We start from the raw sequence: 17970 nt of genomic DNA, 5'->3' as shown, positions 1-17970 counted from the left end.
ATGCTTGATCAACCTTATGAACATGGGTTATTATTACTGTTGTTACTGAACATTTACTTGATATTTACCTAATCGTGGACATTATATATCCTACTTCTCTCCCCACTTAAGCTTCTGAAAGACAGGGGCTGTATGACTTTGGGTTTTTATATCCCTAGCATCTGGCAGAGTACCCTATATAGAGTAGGTACTTAATAAATCCTTTTTGAATTGACTGGCTCCTGCTTGGGCACTGATGAATTGAACTGGGGTGCCTGAGGAGTGAGTTGGGCAGAACTCAATGTCCTTCCTTGGCATGTGATCCCAAAGGATTCCCTGAAGAGTGGGATAGAAAAGTACTGTTCTGTGTGCTTGGCAGGCTCCAAACCACATAGAACCTGGCAGTGTTTTCTGAGGATTTGGGAGCAAAAAAGCAGACTCCCTAGGTGGTTATTTATAGAGTCACAGCAGTAATGATCAGTCAGAAAAATAAATTATAACTTAGCTGAACCTGAAATAACTTTCCTCTTGCAACCCTGAGCATTCCACATGGGCTCCATGCATACCATGCTCTCCCTGGGGGGTTGCTGGAAGCCAAAACTTGGTTGTGTCATGGGTTTATTTATGCTCTCACAAAGGCCTTAGAGAAGGGAAGTGGCAATAGGAAAGGAGTTTCTGCCTGGAGAATGAGGACTATTCTTCTCTGGATAAATTCCCTATCTTGCCTTGATGGAGCTGAAGGGGTCACTGGCCACCTCCCCAAACTCCTCAGCATGTCTTAACAACTTATAGGGAAATATTAAGAGGATACAACTTGTATCTGAAGCAAGTCCTGCCTGAAGCCAAATCACCAAACCCAAGCAGAATGTCATTTACCAGTAGTTGCCCTTTGCTCCACCAGCACCATGTTGGAGATGTGGTGCCAAGAAGCTAGTTGCAGCTCAGTTTTCACCAGCCTGCGATTTACACCAACTGCTCTTCCTTCTGACCCCAGACGAAGTGACCACAGCAAGACACTTGACCTTGAGATTATAGGAGTCTGGCTGTACTTGGTCCTCAGGCCTTATTTTGCTGACTCTCTGATAACAATAGAGTTAGCACCTTAAAATTCAGGTGTCTTGCCTTTTTCTGTTTTCCTCCACCTTCCTGCTTCAACAGCTCTCTGCAAATGAACACTTCCCCAGACTGTTCATCTGATCCAATAGATGTTTATAACATAATCCCCTAATCTGTTTGAATTCTAAGCTTTTTAATTTCTTTCTGACCCTCTGGGATTTTTGATCTACCCACTGTCATTTAACTCAAAGTAAGGAGCTGAGACTGAGGGCAGGGAAGAGTAGCACATAAGACATTGAATTCAGAGAAGGAAGGAAACAAGTATTTATTAAGGGTTCACTTTGTGTGAAGCACTGAGGATAAAAATAGCAAAAAGAAGACAGTCCTTAACTTTAAGGAGCTCATATTTTAATGGGCAATGGCATCACCCAGGAGGGAACTGAAAAGTAGGAAAGGAGATGAAAGGGACATGAAGGTGAAATGGAAGTACCCCTTATGCAGACATGGTTTGGAAGTGGAGAAAGACAGGTCAGGACTGGGGGGGGGGGCTAGCTGTGGGCTTTCACCAACATCAAGCTTCTCCCCAGTGGGAGCAGGGGGCAGGCCTTGCATAGGGATAGTCCATGATGAGAGGCTACAAGAGTGGTTAGATGAGCCAGACCAAGAAAGCCCCAGGAGCTGATGGAAGTTTCAGGATGAGATAGCAGTAGAGGCACGATTTGGAAGTCCAGAAGGTTGAGAATAGCACCGGAGTCAGGAAGACCCAAGTTTGAATACCACCTCTGACACTATGTGACCACAAGTAAGCTTCTCAACCTGAAAAAGACTTAGTTTCCTTATCTGTCAAATAGGCATAAATAGTAGCTGTAGCCTACATCATAGACTTGTTGCAAGGCTCCAATGACATAATGTACATGAAATTTTTATAATCCTTAAAGTAATTTGTGTGTGTGTGTGTGTGTGTGTGTGTGTGTGTGTGTGTGTGTGAGCTACTTTCATGGGCTGGAGGAAAAGATTTAGTATTATCTTTATTATATTGTACAACCATTGGGTGATGGGTTAAAATAGCATTTGGAGAATGATTAAAATAATATAGACTGTAGACAGGGAAATCAGCATGCAGGCAGAGACATAGAATCATGACATCTTAGTGTTGAAAAGGACCTAAATCAGGCCTAGTCTGCAATAGATATTCCCTCTACATGTTTCTAACAAATGACCAAGACCCATCCTCTTGAAGACCTTAAGTGACAGGGAACTCATTTTCTCTCAAGGTCACTCACTCCTGCTTCTGCTTCCCTCACATTACATCAGTTCATATGTTTTTCCATCCTTCTCTATGTTCATTGCTTTTATTGTTTCTTACAGAACAATAAGGTTCCATTATAGCAGGGGGTTGGCAAGCTCTGTCCTGAGGGTCAAATCCAGGCTACTGTCTGTTTTTGTACAACCACGAACTAGAAATCATTTGTGTATTTTAAAAAACAATTTATATATTTCATTCATATAGGGGTATGCTGGTAAATATTTAATAACTAGCTCTTTGAAATAAAATATATATTTACATAAAATATTAAAATATATGCAAATACATATGTATATAGCACACTCTTATGGTTAAGATGCATTATCAACATTTTCTCCATCACTTTCTTAAGTCTAGACAATCCACATGACCAAGTCCTATTTTGTATAGCATTTAATAATTGGCTATTATGAGTCGGCTTGACTTGGCTCCAAATCACCCCTCCTTTCACAGGTCACAATTTATTTAGCTGTTCCCCCCAAACAATGGACTTATGCTTTGTTGCTCATCCTTTGTTTCTATAAAAAGATTATGTTTTAAATATATTGGTGTATATAGAATAAATTTGGCTGGCATAGGGGGAGTTGCAGTCATATCATTAGAAGCAGTACCCATACGAATGATAACACAGCTCCATCAAAACTTTGATATAATTTAACTTCATCTTGCGTCAAATGTACTTTTTGTGGGCTAGCCTTGGAACTTAACTAGTCATTCCTATACCTCTTATCATAGTTCTTCTTGGATAAAAATATGGTCTGAGTTCTAAAAAGTGAACTTTCAAGCCAACTCAGTATAGGGCTGCTAGTGAAATAGTCTGTAATTCCTCAGAGTTCCATAAAGCATTGCAAAGAACTCCCTCCACCAAGAGATGGATCTATCAATGGACTTTGCTTTCTGTCAGTCATATGTGATATGGAGAGCAGTGGGATGGCAAGTGACAGGAAAAGCAGAGTGAACATGCATGTTGTGTGTGCTTGTCTGCCAATCAGAGCTGTCAAGTTTTTAAAGAAAACTGTGATGAATAGAAACTAACAACCTTCTCCCCACACCTGCTCCCACCAATACTAACTTATGGAAGTAAAGGGGAAAATTGAAATTGTCAAGGAGCACCTTATGGGGTGAGTTCTCTTATCCACTATTGTTCCTAAGTCTAAAGCGCTTCTTGATTGCCAGGAATTGCAGCCTTTTCATTGACTAAAATTCTTAGTAAGATATTAGATTCAGAATAGAAATTATATCAGCACTTTTTTACTGGACCCCTTGGTTTCATGGTTATAGGGAATTTATGATGAGAAACCCTCCACTTCAACACTTTAGTTGAGCAATTTATAGTTTTTGAGAGTTATCTAGGTGACCTGAAAGGTCCAAGGCCTTTTCCCAGGTCACAGAGCTAGAATGTATCAGAGTCCAACTATGTCATTCTCTTTCAGTATGAAAACAGATTCTAGAAAATCAACTTTGTGGAGGGTTTTTGATATCTCTAGATTACACTAATCATTTTTATTATAAAGAAATCAGAGATTTGGTTGAATTTAGGGGTTCTACCAGTGACCACTGGCTCTTTTAAAATTGTGCATATGGGTTGGGTTAGGGAATTGACAGTGGTGCCAAAGAAGAATTCCAAAATTATCCTGCTCCCTCAGCCTCTAATTAATAAGTCTAGTTCAGTAATTATAGTGACTAAGAAATCAGAAGGGACCTCAGGGACCATCTAATCCAACCCATGTATGAATGGGGATCTCCTTTATTAACATCAGTCTTTTCTTGAAGGTCTGTGATGGAGAACTCACTAACTGAGGAAATGGAGAGTAAAGGCAGGTCATTACTCTTTGGGACAGTCCTTATTTCTAGGACCTATGGAGTCACTATTGTTTCAGGTGCTGTGAAGGGCATTATAGATGTACTGTAAGACACTGCCTTGGAAGGAATGAAATATAGCCAACACAAAGCAATTACAAAATAATATAGCATAATATATATTTATACCTTTCTATGTCCTCAATGTGATCTTCTTGTCCCTTGATTTCTTCTATCCTCCTAATCCAATTTCTTCCATTTGGCTTCATCTATACCCAGACTTGATCTCATGGTCTATTACTTAAATGATTCACCTATCACTAATTTCCCAATCAACTAATCTTCAGCCTTATGAAGATTATCTAGTTTCTTTGCTTTTCTTCCCAGGTTGCTAAGTATCCTATGAAGGAGGTACTAATAATATTATGATTTCCATTTTATATATGAAGAAACTGAGGGTCAAAGAGGTTAAGTGACTTTTCCAGAGTCATATAGCTAACAAATGTCAGAGATGGCCTTGCAATTCCTGACTCCAAGACCCTCATTCTACCCACTACATTATGCTGCCTTCCTATAGTGTCTTAGCCCAAAAAAGTGTTCTACAAGATAACTTCAGGTTACCTTCAGATTCTCTTGCACTGAAGGCTTGGGACTAGTGGTGATGAATTTGCACTGGTCTATCTCAACTCTCTTTAACTTCCTTGCACAATGATCATCCTGGCTTAGGAGGAAACCCTCTGTCTGTAAAACACAATTAAATCCACTTGTTCCCATTGGGATTGAACCAGAGCACCTGACTGGCAGTGTTCCTGGATGTGAGCAATGGGTAAATGCAATGTGGGCCTTTCTGGGACTATATAGTCAGTAACTATATGATCAATCTTATATACTACTGTGAGGACCTAATTGAAGATCCCTAAGCGAAAGGAAAATCCTTGAGGATAAATACTCTTTCATTTCTGCCCCTTTTTAGTAGCCTCCAACCTTTCTTTCCAGATTGATCATATCTTCTGCTTCCTTATGAATTTTATGTTTCTGCCAAACTCTCCTGCTTCCTCTTCAGCATGCATACATTCTCATGTCCTGTCTCCAAGACTTTGCTTGGGATATTCTACGCTCCACCTCTACTTATTGTCATCCCTACCTTCCTTCTTAATATCCCTAGCAAAGACTTGATCCTTTCAGTGGTTAGAATCCCCTGAACCCCCACCCCAACCCCTATCCTTGCATCCCCCAATCTCTTTGTGTTTAGTATGTATATAGTTTGCATTTGTTTGATTGGGAACATGTTGATTTCTTCCAGGATCCTTGTCAAGGGTTCTTTTGATTTTGTCTTGGCATTCCCAATACTTTGCATAGTATCAGACAGTGGGCTCTCAATAAATATGTGTTATGTTTGTTGAATTGAATATATATCTTTAATGCCTACAAAAAATGTTTGTACATAGTAGGGATTTAATAATGCTTATTTGAATTGATATTTGGACACACTCAATCTTAAAGTATGGGATTTGGGACCTTACAAACCACTGATGATGCAGTCTTTTTCCTTGCTTGTTTTTGCACTGATGTCTTTGAAAACAGAGGAAGGAAAAGGCTTTCTTATCCAAAATAATTGATGTGTAGTGATTCTGGATGGACAGATGTTCTTTGAGCATTCCCCTACCAAATTAATTCTTCTTCAAACCTCTGATCTGCTTTGGTTCCCTATGTCTAAATTCTCTACAGTGAATGTAGACTAAGGGGACCAGATACGCCCAGCTTACACAGATCTGTCCCACATTTCACCTTCATATCCCTCTTAGTCTGGTATCCTGGATGTGGTCCTGCTGGCTACTGGCCAAACACAGGACAAGATGTCCTGACACCCTCCCGAAGAATAACAAGAAAGGAGTTTTTGAGAACAGAGACATGGAAGTCATGCCAAAGACAGAGGAGCCAGAGCTCACTCAGGGGAGAAGCCAAAGCCAGAGTTGGAGGAGACAGCACAGATGTTGAAAGGATGCCTGAAGAGATAAATGGAGCCAGCCACAAGTAGCGGTAAGTTGTTGTTATTGTTTTTTTAAATTTTTTCTTAGCAATAGAAAAGGGAGGCCAGAGTTAGGCACTGGGTTGGATTTGGCACAAGGGTTAAGATGGAGCCTTTCTGGGACTGTAGAGTCAGGCACTGTCTGAGAGGCAGATGCAAGGTGATTGACCAAAAAAAGCAAGGTCTATTCAGTGCTCTGAAACTATGGTCCCTATAACTTTGCTTTCTCAGCTCACTTCTCCTCTTTTCTTTTTCTTTTCTATGTCTTATCTAATCCTGAACTTAGGTTTATCTTACTTTCTTGGGAATTCTAGCTCCTTCTTCTAGCTCACCCAAGGGTTCTTTGCCTTTAGTTTCAGGCCTTTCATCATTCTTCTAAAATTGTAATGGATTACTGAACTTTCTTTTCCTGATTTTCCTATTCAGCAGGTTCAGAGACTTGCCTCTTTTGATTCCTAATAACCTTCCCTTTCTTCCTGCCCAAGTCCGGCACCTGCTGCCCTCTTTCTTTTCTCCTCCTTTTGTGAACATATTCCATTTATGTTTTCTGAGGTTTAATGATAAAGGAAAAAAGAAAATAGGAAAATTCAGAAATTGTAATATCCACAAAAAGGAGTTATCAGTGAACTTAAAACAATACTGAGTGATCTTAGAGCAGTTGGTCCTTTAATATCCTTAAGCTATTGTTTAGATTGTTTAAGTAAGAACCAGCTGACTTGGCTTAGTCTAGTTCTTTATAGGTCAGTTTCTGGTTCTTTGTGGTTCCCATGTGAGAATGACTTCTCCTATCACACCACTTCCCTCATCCCTACTAAATTGGAATTATTCCACCTGATTGCTCTGGCTCAAGCTTTTCCCTCAATAATTGATTTTGCCATCCCAATCTCATTTACATTCTATCAGGAATATTCTTGACTGGATGGCAAAAAATTTCATATCATTTTAAATTTAGAGTTGGAAGTCAGCTAATTTAATTTCCTTTTTTTCTACGTAGTCCATGGTGGGGGTGATGGCCCTGATCCCCGATATTTTTTTGCAAGGCAAATGGGGTTAAGTGGCTTGCCCAAAGCCACACAGCTAGATTAAGTGTCTGAGACTGGATTTGAACCCAGGTACTCCTGACTCCAGGACTGGTGCTTTATCCACTATGCCACCTAGCTGCCCCATGTTTGTCTTTTTATTAAAGATTTTATTTATTTTGAATTTTACTATTTTCCCCCTAATCTTACTTCCCTCCCTCCACCCCCTACAGAAGGCAATTTGTCAGTCTTTACATTGTTTCCATGGTATACATTGATCCAAATTGAATGTGATGAGAGAGAAATCATATCCTTAAGGAAGAAACATAAAGTATGAGATAGCAAGATCAGACAGTAAGACATCAGGTTTTTATTTTTCTAAATTTAAGGTAATAGTCCTTGGTCTTTGTTCAAACTCCACAGTTCTTTATCTGGATACAGATGATATTATCCATTGCAGAGAACCCCAAATTGTCCCTGATTGTTGCATTGATGGAATGAGCGAGTCCGTCAAGGTTGATCATCACCTCCATGTTGCTGTTAGGGTATGCAGTGTTTTTCTGGTTCTGTTAATCTCACTGTTCATCAGTTCATGTAAATCCCTCCAGGCTTCCCTGAATTCCCATCCCTCCTGGTTTCTAATAGTGTTCCATGACCTGCATATACCACAGTTTGCTAAGCCATTCCCTAACTGAAAGACATTTACTTAATTCACAATTCTTTGCCACCACAAACAGGGCTGCTATGAATATTGTTTTTTTGTACAAGTGATGTTTTTACCCTTTTTTCATCATCTTTTCAGGGTATAGACCCAGTAGTGGTATTGCTGGATGATCCCCTATATTTTATATTTTTAGTGTCTCTCTCTCTCTCTCTCTCTCTCTCTCTCTCTCTTCCTGTATTGGGTTGACTTGCTCAACCCACACTAGTGGAACAAAACAGTTCCCCAGAGGGGCTGAAGTGTCCCTTAATCTCAGGGTTCTAGGAAGTTATTGTGGTATGGGGAAAGACAGATCTATTGCTCCCAATCTTTGCTCCTAAATTTCTGCAATTATGTTCTCCATTAAAATCATCCAAGGTAACACTATTAACTCTTTAAACACATAACCTTTCCTAACAGAAGATACTAATCAAGGTGTCACATAAAAGTTTACCTGCAAACCTGGGTTACACTCTTCCACTAATGCAGACAGTGTCTGTGAGGGACACTAGGTACACATTTAGAGAAATCTAGCAGAGAAGAACCTCAATAGGTAAAACTATGTGCCTAGGTCAATTCACAACTGTGGGCTACAGACCTTGATATCTCCTCTTTAGAGGATAGTCTATACTATCTATTATTTTCTAGACAGGACTGCACTTACTTTAGGCCTTTCCACTCCTTTGTGGAACAAAGAGCCCTTTTGCTGTTCTCAAGTTGGCTGAATAAATGCTTAACTCTTAAAATTCCCAGGTTGGTTCCCTTGCCTAAGTACTGAAGCAACTTTATGCTCTTTCAGTGAAAAGCAGTTTCCTTAAGCCCGAGTCTACAAAGCTATTCAGGATTTCTCTCTGGACTATGAGTTTATCACCATTTAGCTACAGAGGCATCACATGAAAAAGCATTCCAGGTATTTTGCTAAGAACTGGGGTTATAAAAATGGGCAAACCCCCAAAATAAAACAATTCCTGGTCTGAAGGAACTCATGATCTATTGGAAGAGACAACAATGCAAACAATTGTGTACAAATAAGATACCATAGAGGACATTAAAGGGAAACCTAGGCAAGTCTAGGGGAGGGGTTCTTTTCTCTCAAGTCATAATTGTCACTAGGGAGCAAGGCTGCTTTTCCCTATCAGCTCTTCAAATAGCAGTGGAGTCTGTTTTCTCCAATCAACTCCTAGCATCAGATCTTTCCTCCAGTCAGAACAATTCCCCCATTAACTGAAGTCTGACTTGCTCTAGTCAACTGGTTCAGCTCAAAGGAACTGCTTTTATTTTGTTCTTTCTCTGTTCCATTCCTCTTCTGTTGACTTCATCAACTTCTTTTTTTCTGATTTCTGTACACAGTTTTTAATACTGATTTCTGCTCCCTAATTTACTGTCTCTCTAATCTCTCTCCCTTCAAATCAAAGCTTCCTCATCTGTAGTGACGCAACTCTAACTTAGGTTGAGAAATCTAAGATCTACATTTCTGGCATTTATGACATAGATCATCAATATATAATTGTCTTATAGTTTCCATATAATTATTTTGATTCCTGGTTTGCTGGAAATAAAATTTCAGTCCTAAAAATATCATATATAAATTGGTTACTGAGAAACAGTACACTGCAGTCATCTCTAGGACAAACCAGTACTTTTGTCTCTGAAGGGCTGCTTCTACTCAGGGCTTTACAGACTGTCTTTCTTCAAGCCTTTTTATCTTAGGGGCAGCTTTTATTTTAGGTCTTCACATATTTTAGGTCTGACCCTGGAACCTTAGGTCTTTCTCCTCAAGTGTTTTTTTACCCTTTCAGTAAATAAATTGTCTAAGAAAGAGGCACTAATTTATATATGGATGAAGAAAAGGAGTATAGAAATTCAAGTGACTTTCTCAGAGTCACATTAGTGACTTGGTTCACTCATATTATTATTGGTTTCTAACTTCCCATGGCCCCAAGAATGGGACAAATAAGGACACTACAAAATAGGCATACGAACTGAAAGATAAAAATAAGCTAACTGGTGACACCTTCAAAACAAAATTCACAAAGGACAGCTACCGCTACCTTCCTTACATATTGTCTTAACTTTCCCCTCTTGTCCAGTAAAAACCTACTTCTTTCTCCCTGCCCTTTATTCCTTTCTTATTATCACTATTCTGTTGAGTTTGTTCTTATAACTAACAATGAAAACTGGAGAAAAATAAATCCAATGGTGATAAGCTTACTCACTTTTCACAGATCATCCACCTAAACCAAGTCTGAGTGCAAGAGCCTGTTTCCATCTATTGTCCAAGGAACCCAGGACACTGGAATCATGAAGTAGAAGATGAATGTTGGTGCTTCACAACTCTTCTTTCCTCTGAGGAAGAAAAGAAGCTGAGATTCAGCCCATGCTTGAAGAGAGCCAGAATGACATCAAGAAAATGATCTTGTGTACTGGAATCCATTTTGCCAAGAGATGCACTAGGGAAAAGCCTTTTCTCTCCCTGGGTCTATCTTGTAACAATCCCATTCTGTCAGTTTGTTCATATGCCCCCTCCATAAAAGTTATGAAATTCATTTTTCCATCATCAGTGACTGAGATTGAAGGCCTGTTTACCCCAGTGGGGTTTATTCTTTATTCTGCTCCCACTTTTTCTCTCCCGTACAAACTAAGAGATTGATGGAAATAACTATGAACTTTTAATGAATATGTATACATGGATCGATAGTTGCAGCTCTAGGAAAGACTATTCTAAGCAGGAGCTTCCTAAATTCTAAATTGCCCATACATAATGACATCAGTTCAGGACTCACAGGATCCTAGCCCCAGAACATGAAGGGCCTAATAAGGCATTTAGTTTAACCTCCTTATTCTATAGATGAGAAAATTAAGGTCTAAAGAGAAGTGATTTGTCCAAGGTCATGAAAATAGTAAAGGTCAGAGGCAAAATTGGAACCCCAAGACCTCTGACCCTGGAACCAATATATTTTTTCCTTCAACTAGAGCAGAGAGAGAGAGAGACCTTAATCTTAATCTGTAATTTACTCTTGAATACTGGTTTTCTAGGGGCTATCACATTATAACTTAACCATTAAAGTGTTCCAAATTCTAATTTGTATTTTTATTAATTAAATATATATTGAATTTATAATAATGTATAATTATATTCATATATATTATTATGATGATATTACCTTTAAATATATTGGCAGGTAAAGCTATTGATATCTTTACTCCAGCCACTTAGCAAGGACTACTGGGCTCAGATTCTATCTCTGACTCTTGCTAACTAGGTGATATAGGTACCTCAATCTTGAATGGATAGAGTGCCTGCTTAGAATCAGGAAGATCTCATTTTGAGCCTTTGACTGTGTCATTTAACCATTTATTAGCCTCAGCTTTCTCATCTTTAAAATGAGAAGGAATTTTTGTGAGGATCAAATCAGATACCATAAGTTTAGTCCTTTGCAAACTTTAAATCCCTAAATAAATACTAATTATTTATCATCATCAATATCTTTAAAATTTTCACCATGGGCAAGTCACATAACCTTCTGGGAATTCCATTTCTAAATTTATAAAATTGGTATAAGAATACTAGCACTCTCAAAGGGTTTTTCTGAGACTCAGTGGAAAAACTTCATGTAAAGCATTTCCTAAGTGCTAAGCAACAGCCATCATCATTATTATTATGAGTTAGAGAAGGGGGCTGTTTTTAAAATTCTCCTTAGATGCTTTTATATATCTAATCTTTGAAATAGTCTGGGATATTTTTTTGCAAGGCAAATGGGGTTAAGTGGCTTGCCCAAGGCCACACAGCTAGGTAATTATTAAGTGTCTGAGGCCGGATTTGAACTCAGGTACTCCTGACTCCAGGGCCGGTGCTCTATCCACTGTGCCACCTAGCTGCCCCGAAATAGTCTGTTTTTTTGTGTCAATAATATCAGAGAACTAAGCAAACATTTTACTGACAGTGGTGGGCAAATAAGAAACATGAGTGTACTCTTTGTCCTGGATGAAAAGCCCTTTAGGGCCATTGGATATTAGTACCAAAAAGGGTTTACCCTCATTTATATATGGACATAATTGGATCTGGAAGGTTAAGTGATTTGCCCAAGACCGAACAGGTAGTTAGTGGAAGAATAAAACTTTGAATCTGGTTCTTGTTTTCCAGAGTGCTCCAACTCAAATAGAAATGGATCCCTTCAGGTTACCTATTGACTACAAATTAACATCATCTATGTTGCATTTTTATTTATTTTCTTAAACAGTTCCCAATAGCATTTAAATCTGGTTCAGGTAGCAGTCAGGAATTTTGTAGCTCTGAGTTTGACACCTCCATGCTGTTTCAACTTCTCTTCCAGCATATTTAATGCTACTTCCTTGCATCAGGAGAATATGCCCAAGGTGTGATTATATTTAGCCTGTATATTTCAGGTATTTTGAAAAATTAAGCTGAAAAATTCAACTTATCATGGGGGAAAAGCTAATGCAATTCATGAGCTGAAACATGCTCTTAATAAATTTCCCTTTCATGCAAATCCTTATGCTTGATAGAAACTCGAGGCAAGGTGGTTAACAAGGTAGCAGCTGGGAGAGGGCATCTTTTGAATTTAATGTAGGGGTTGGCAATCTTTTGAACCCTGAAGAACTTATCTAAGTGATAATGCTTCTGAAATAAGGTAGGAGAGAAGGAATAAAAAGTGTGGGGAAAGGGGAAATAGGAAAAGGAAGGTGGTAGGAAAGAAAAGGAGGAAAAAGGGGGAAAAATGTACCACAGACAGCTGCCTCCAGTGAATCCAAGGGTCTGGTGATTACAGGCTCTCACATGCCTAATAGAGGCAAGCAGTGATTAGAGGGTTTGATCTGGAGTTAATAAAACCTGAGTTCAAATCTTTCCTCAGACACTTCCAAGTTAAATTACCCTGGCCAAATCACTTGACCTCTGTTTCTCTAAACCCTCCTAAAATAGGGTAATAGGGTTAATAATAGCATCTATCTTCTTGGATTGTTATGAGGATTAAATTATATATATATATATATATATATATATATATATATACTGGCTCAGTGATTGGCACATAGTAGGCATTGATTGAATAAATGCTTGTTTTCTTTCCTAGTATTCTTACTTTCCTATGGAAATTCTAGGTTAGTTTGGGTTAGTAAAAAATAGACTTTTCTGCTGTAGCTGAGCTGATTTCTTTCCTGTCTTCATATTGATTTGTTTCAATTCTATGGTGTCCTAAGTAGAAAAAAAGAGAAGTTCTTCTCAAACAGATATTGAAAGGACTTTGGGGACATTGAAGTTCAGTAGATGGGATAGCTACCCATTGAAGACAGAAGATAAAGGAGAGATAGATAACATCTTATATGTCCCTAGTAGAGCAGGGAATTGAATTGGATTGATCATGCTTGACTCCATGTGGAGGTAATGTTCTCACCCCTTGCTAAAGGGCATGTGTGAAAAGAGACTTTTGGCTCAGGTACCAATCCTTTTTGGTATTCTCCCATCCATCCCCCACTCCTATGTATACAAAGGGACCAACTAAGAGCTTCTACTCATACCTGTCCTTTAGCAAAGGACCAGAGTAATTCCATCTAGTTTAACCTTTTCATATTTACTAGTAAGGAAACTCATCAATAAAAACAGAGTTAACAGAGTTTAAGTAATTTGTCCAATGTCCAATAGCTCTTCATTTTGCTCAGGGTTTGAGGTGAGAGAATTACTTGCTACTCACTTATTTTCCATCCCTTTCTCTTTTTTCTCCTAGTAAAAGAGTTCTATTTTCATCTGAAAACTGCTCACTGTAAGAGCAAGGCCTGCCTGGACCCCTGGTGTTGGTGGTAGAAGCACATGCCTGTTTCACATTTACACTGCTAATTGTAATATTCCCTCTGTCCCCATGAATCTTTGGACCTTCAGACCCTCCAAAGATTATTCTCCTGATGCCTGTAGATGTGATAACTTTTTACTCACAGGAAGTATTGCCCTGATGAAGCCTGGCTCTTTGTTCCTCCTTTTAACCTCGAAAGATTTCCCTTTTCCCAGTCATCTACCAGGAAGCCCCATTATGTTTCATTAACCTCAGAAAATCAGAGGGTTTGAAGGAAGGAGAACATGGAGCTAGCTGGTGATATTCCCTCTGTACCATGGGGGACCAAAATCATAAGGGGCTTAAAAGACAACAATAGCTAAGAATAATTTAATTTCATTTTGGTGAGGAGGCAGGAGAAAGAATTAATTTTTTCTATATGGAAGATTCATCTCCCTCTCCTTGTCCCCTCTCCCCTAAAGAAGGCTAGTTCACCTTGAGTGTGGTTATTTACTTCCATTGAGGAATCTGTCCCCCACCCCCACCACAATCCCACAAACAGCTGATGCCTCCTAACCGCCCATCACTTGGGCAGCTGCAGATTTAGGTTCAGGATTGGATTTCAAACTCCAAAGTGGGCCTCAGGGGGGCTTTTGGGTTTCCTCAGCTCTTTGGAGCAAGATTACATGTCTCTGAGACGTCACAATAAGCTTAGAGAAGTTGGACTTATTTCAATCAACTTCTGCTTTCTTGTTTACTAATCCTCCCCCTTTTCCTTACCTCTCCTCGGTTTTTTTTTCTCCCTAAGGAAAAGTGGCCTCTTTAGATATATGCAGCCTCTCTTACAGTATACACTTTGTCTCTATCGGCTGTTGGAGAAGAAAATTTTATGTGGAATATTCATAACAAGTCTATCACTAATTATCACTTTAACAATGTGTTGTGGAGTAGATCCATGCATCGTCTGGAAAGACACACGTGCTGTGAAATTTGGGGCTTTGCCTGAAGTCCCCGGGTGCTTATGCCTACCATTGGTGTTGGATCAGATTTTTCAGTCTCTAAACCAGTAGAGGAGTTTTTGGGTTGGTTTTTTTTTTTTTTTTTTTTTTTTCTTCTACTGAGGAAACAAAAAAAGGAGGCCAGCATTGTTTCTTGGTGTCATGGCTCTTCCCCCCTGGTCTTGTCCCATACTGTCTGTCCTTAATGACAGTTACCAATAAAACTGAGTTTGGTATGATTACAAGAAATCAAGATTCCAAGCAGAAGTAGGTAGCAGCAGTCCTGTGGTCACCACAGTGACCCAGTTTGGAGGTCAAACAGGGGTCTGTGCCAATGGGGGAGGATTGCAGCTGTAGAATGAACCACAGATGGACTGTGGGGCTTCTGGCCATGGCAGTTTCCCAGATAGTCATTTTAGCAGGAACTCTGTCTGGGTCCAGAATTGCTACCAGATCTCAGGTTTTCAAAGCAGAGGACAATAAATCATCCTTAGCCACCAAAAGGAGAGAGTGTGGTACAAATTTCTTTTTTCCTTCCTCCCTTCTCCTACCTCCCCCACCTCTGTCTGCCTCTAGTCCTTAGCAGCAAGCATGAAGTAATGCTAGATTCTAACTTTGAGAGTCTCAGCTGGTAGGTGCTTTCAGGGTAAAATGTTGCTATCAGGACCCCTGATGTCAAGAAGCAAAGTTTAAAGGCCTTTGCCATGGAACCTTCCTGATAGAAGCAGGACTGGAACCCCCCAGAGACCCATTGCAAATGAGGCTAATAGCTTAAATGGGGGTTGAGTGGTAATGGAGCATAATGGAGTGGAGCTCCCAGTTGGAAATTCCAATCCAGTCATAGAAATAAATCAGACAGTCTTTTTCATGGGCCAAGGAAGGGACAGTGAGGAATGGATTGCCAAAAATCTGGCTCAGTTTGGCAGCATATCTTCTGTTTTATGATATGAAAATGACACCATGATAAGCTTTGTCTGTGTAGAGTTGTAGTGCTGTGGGGAACCTGATGTGGCCTATAGGAGAGTGGACTAACTATTATTACCTTGCATTTTCATTCATTCAGGCAACAAGTAAGCACCTACTGTCTTCCAGGTATTATCCAAGGTTCTGGGATTATAAAGACTAAAATAAAATAGTCCCTGCCTTCAAGAAACAGGAAACCACAATGCACATAAAGAACTAAACATAAAAAGATAAGCTATATACACAGTCAATGCAAAGTTTACATTCTATGGGGAAACTACATACAGAGAAGTAAATAAAATTGTTACTAAACAGTTTGGGAAGAGCACTAGGGACTGGAAGGACCAGGAAAGGTTGAGCGAAAAGAAGTGCTGCCTTGAGTTGATTGATCCTTGAAGGAAGCAAGGGATTCTAATGAGTCAGAGGTTGAGGAAAAAGGCATTGCTAGAAGATAGAATGTTGTATATAGGGAATAGCAAGTAGCATCATCAGTTGAAATGGACTAAGTTAAATTAAATTAAATGATTACAGTGTTATCCTGGGACTTTCCCACTTGAACCTCTTCTGCTTGTTGCTGGGAATATTGTGATACTGTAATGACGCTGGTGATTGCAGAATACTTTGAGTACTTCCAGAAATGACCCGAGGAGACTCCTGCTTAATTTCTCATCTGCTGATGCTTCCACCACCAACATTGTGAGGGAGAGTTGGGGTGGGGTTGACAAGAAGAGTGGTACCTTAATGCACTTTCCTTTTGGTTAGTTGACTGCCTGTTTGCCAGCATATCTAACCTGAATGAATTGCAGCTAGCTACACTTTAAGTCTTTGTACAGGTGAGGGAGACTGTCTTGGTTGGAAAAGACTGGAGGGTAGGGTGAAAACAATGTAGCTTTATGTAAGTATTAAAAGAGTTTAGGTGATTAGATTTGTTTTTCATAGCTCCAGAGAGCAGAACTTGAAACAATGGGTGATACTAGGATGTGACAAATCTAGACTCAATGTAAGGAAGGTCCTGATAATCGATGCTCTCCCAAAGTTGAATAGGCTGCCCTCTGGAGATGATGGAATCTCTATCAATTTTGGTCTTCAAGCAGAGGCTAAATGACCATCTGTGAGATATTTTGGGTAAGGGGTGCATTCTTCAGATTTGAATTAGTCTAAGTGAGTATTCAAATCCCTTCCAGGAAATCCAGTGAGTCTAAAATGGCAGGCCTATACCAAGTTGATCCTTTCTTTCCTTGCTTCAAACAAGGAGTGATGAAGGGCCACAAAGTGGACATTGAAGGATAGCCCCACGAAGGGAAGTCTTAATAGAATGGGGAGAAAAGTCCATGAGTTTAGGAATCATCTACTCTCAGGATTCCAGGGCTCTTCATTACAGTATCAATCTTTTGTATCCTTTGGCCTGTGTTTTCTTCTTTATCATAAATCATTTGTAAATACTTTGGATGTTCTGCATTTTTTAAACATTGTCTCAATAAACCTAAAAGTTTTGAATAGCTTTTTAAAATTGTCATTTTTGTTTGAGGTTCTTCAGGGGTTTGGGACTTGCCAAAAGGCTGGGGTGGAGAACATGATAGGTGAACTCCCCTGGGACAGTTAAATGGAAATCTGTGTCTGGGAGGGGAAATTTGAGGTGTTTTTAAAAACAACTCTTCAGAACCAGAAGAACATTGTACACATTAACAGTAACATTGTGTGAGGATCGATTAGGAGAGGCTTAGCTCTTCTAAGCAGTACAGTGATCAAATATAATTCCAAAAGATTTGAAATGGAAAATGCCATGTACAACCAGAAAAAGAACTATGAAGTCTGGATACAGACCAAAATATACTATTTTCACTTTTTAAAACTTGCTTTATGTTTTTTTCCCTTTTTGTTCTGATTCTTTTTTCATAACACAACTAAAATAGAAATATGTCTAACATGATTGTACATGTATAACCTTTATCAGATTTCTTACTGTCATGGATGGGGGGAAGAGGGAGCTAGAAAAATATGGAACTCAAAATCTTAAAAAAAAATTGTTGAAGACTTTCTTTACATGTAATTAGAAAAAAATAAAATTAAAATACAGAAAGAACTCCTGAGAGGTTTGTGGTGTGTAATCCAAGGGCTAAAATCTTTTTTTAAATTTATTTTGAGTTTTACAATATTTCCCCTAACCTTACTTCCCCCCCCGAAGGAAATTTGTTGGTTTTTACATTGTTTCTATGGTATGTACATTGATCCAAATTGAGTGTGAAGAGAGAGAAATAATATCCTTAAGGAAGAAGCATAAAGTATAAGAGATAACAAGATCAGACAATAAGTTATCAGGTTTTTTCCTAAATT

The 17970-nt window shown here is 39.1% G+C and overlaps 1 long non-coding RNA gene across 3 annotated transcripts in view; it reads left to right on the top strand.

Annotated features, from left to right (window-relative positions):
- LOC141508830 (uncharacterized) overlaps positions 1-17936 on the top strand; it is a 275036-nt gene extending 257100 nt beyond the window's left edge. For all 3 annotated transcript variants that reach the window (XR_012474519.1, XR_012474520.1, XR_012474521.1), the window contains exons 3-4: positions 5947-6181; positions 10115-17936. This is a non-coding gene — a long non-coding RNA (uncharacterized LOC141508830). The remainder of the gene's footprint in view (positions 1-5946; positions 6182-10114) is intronic.
- The last annotated feature ends 34 nt before the right edge of the window (positions 17937-17970 follow it).

Source organism: Macrotis lagotis, chromosome 1 (assembly GCF_037893015.1).
Source record: "Macrotis lagotis isolate mMagLag1 chromosome 1, bilby.v1.9.chrom.fasta, whole genome shotgun sequence".
Lineage (NCBI taxonomy): Eukaryota > Metazoa > Chordata > Mammalia > Peramelemorphia > Peramelidae > Macrotis > Macrotis lagotis.
The sequence above is the reverse complement of the archived record's forward strand: the minus strand, read 5'-3'. Positions and strand labels throughout refer to the sequence as shown.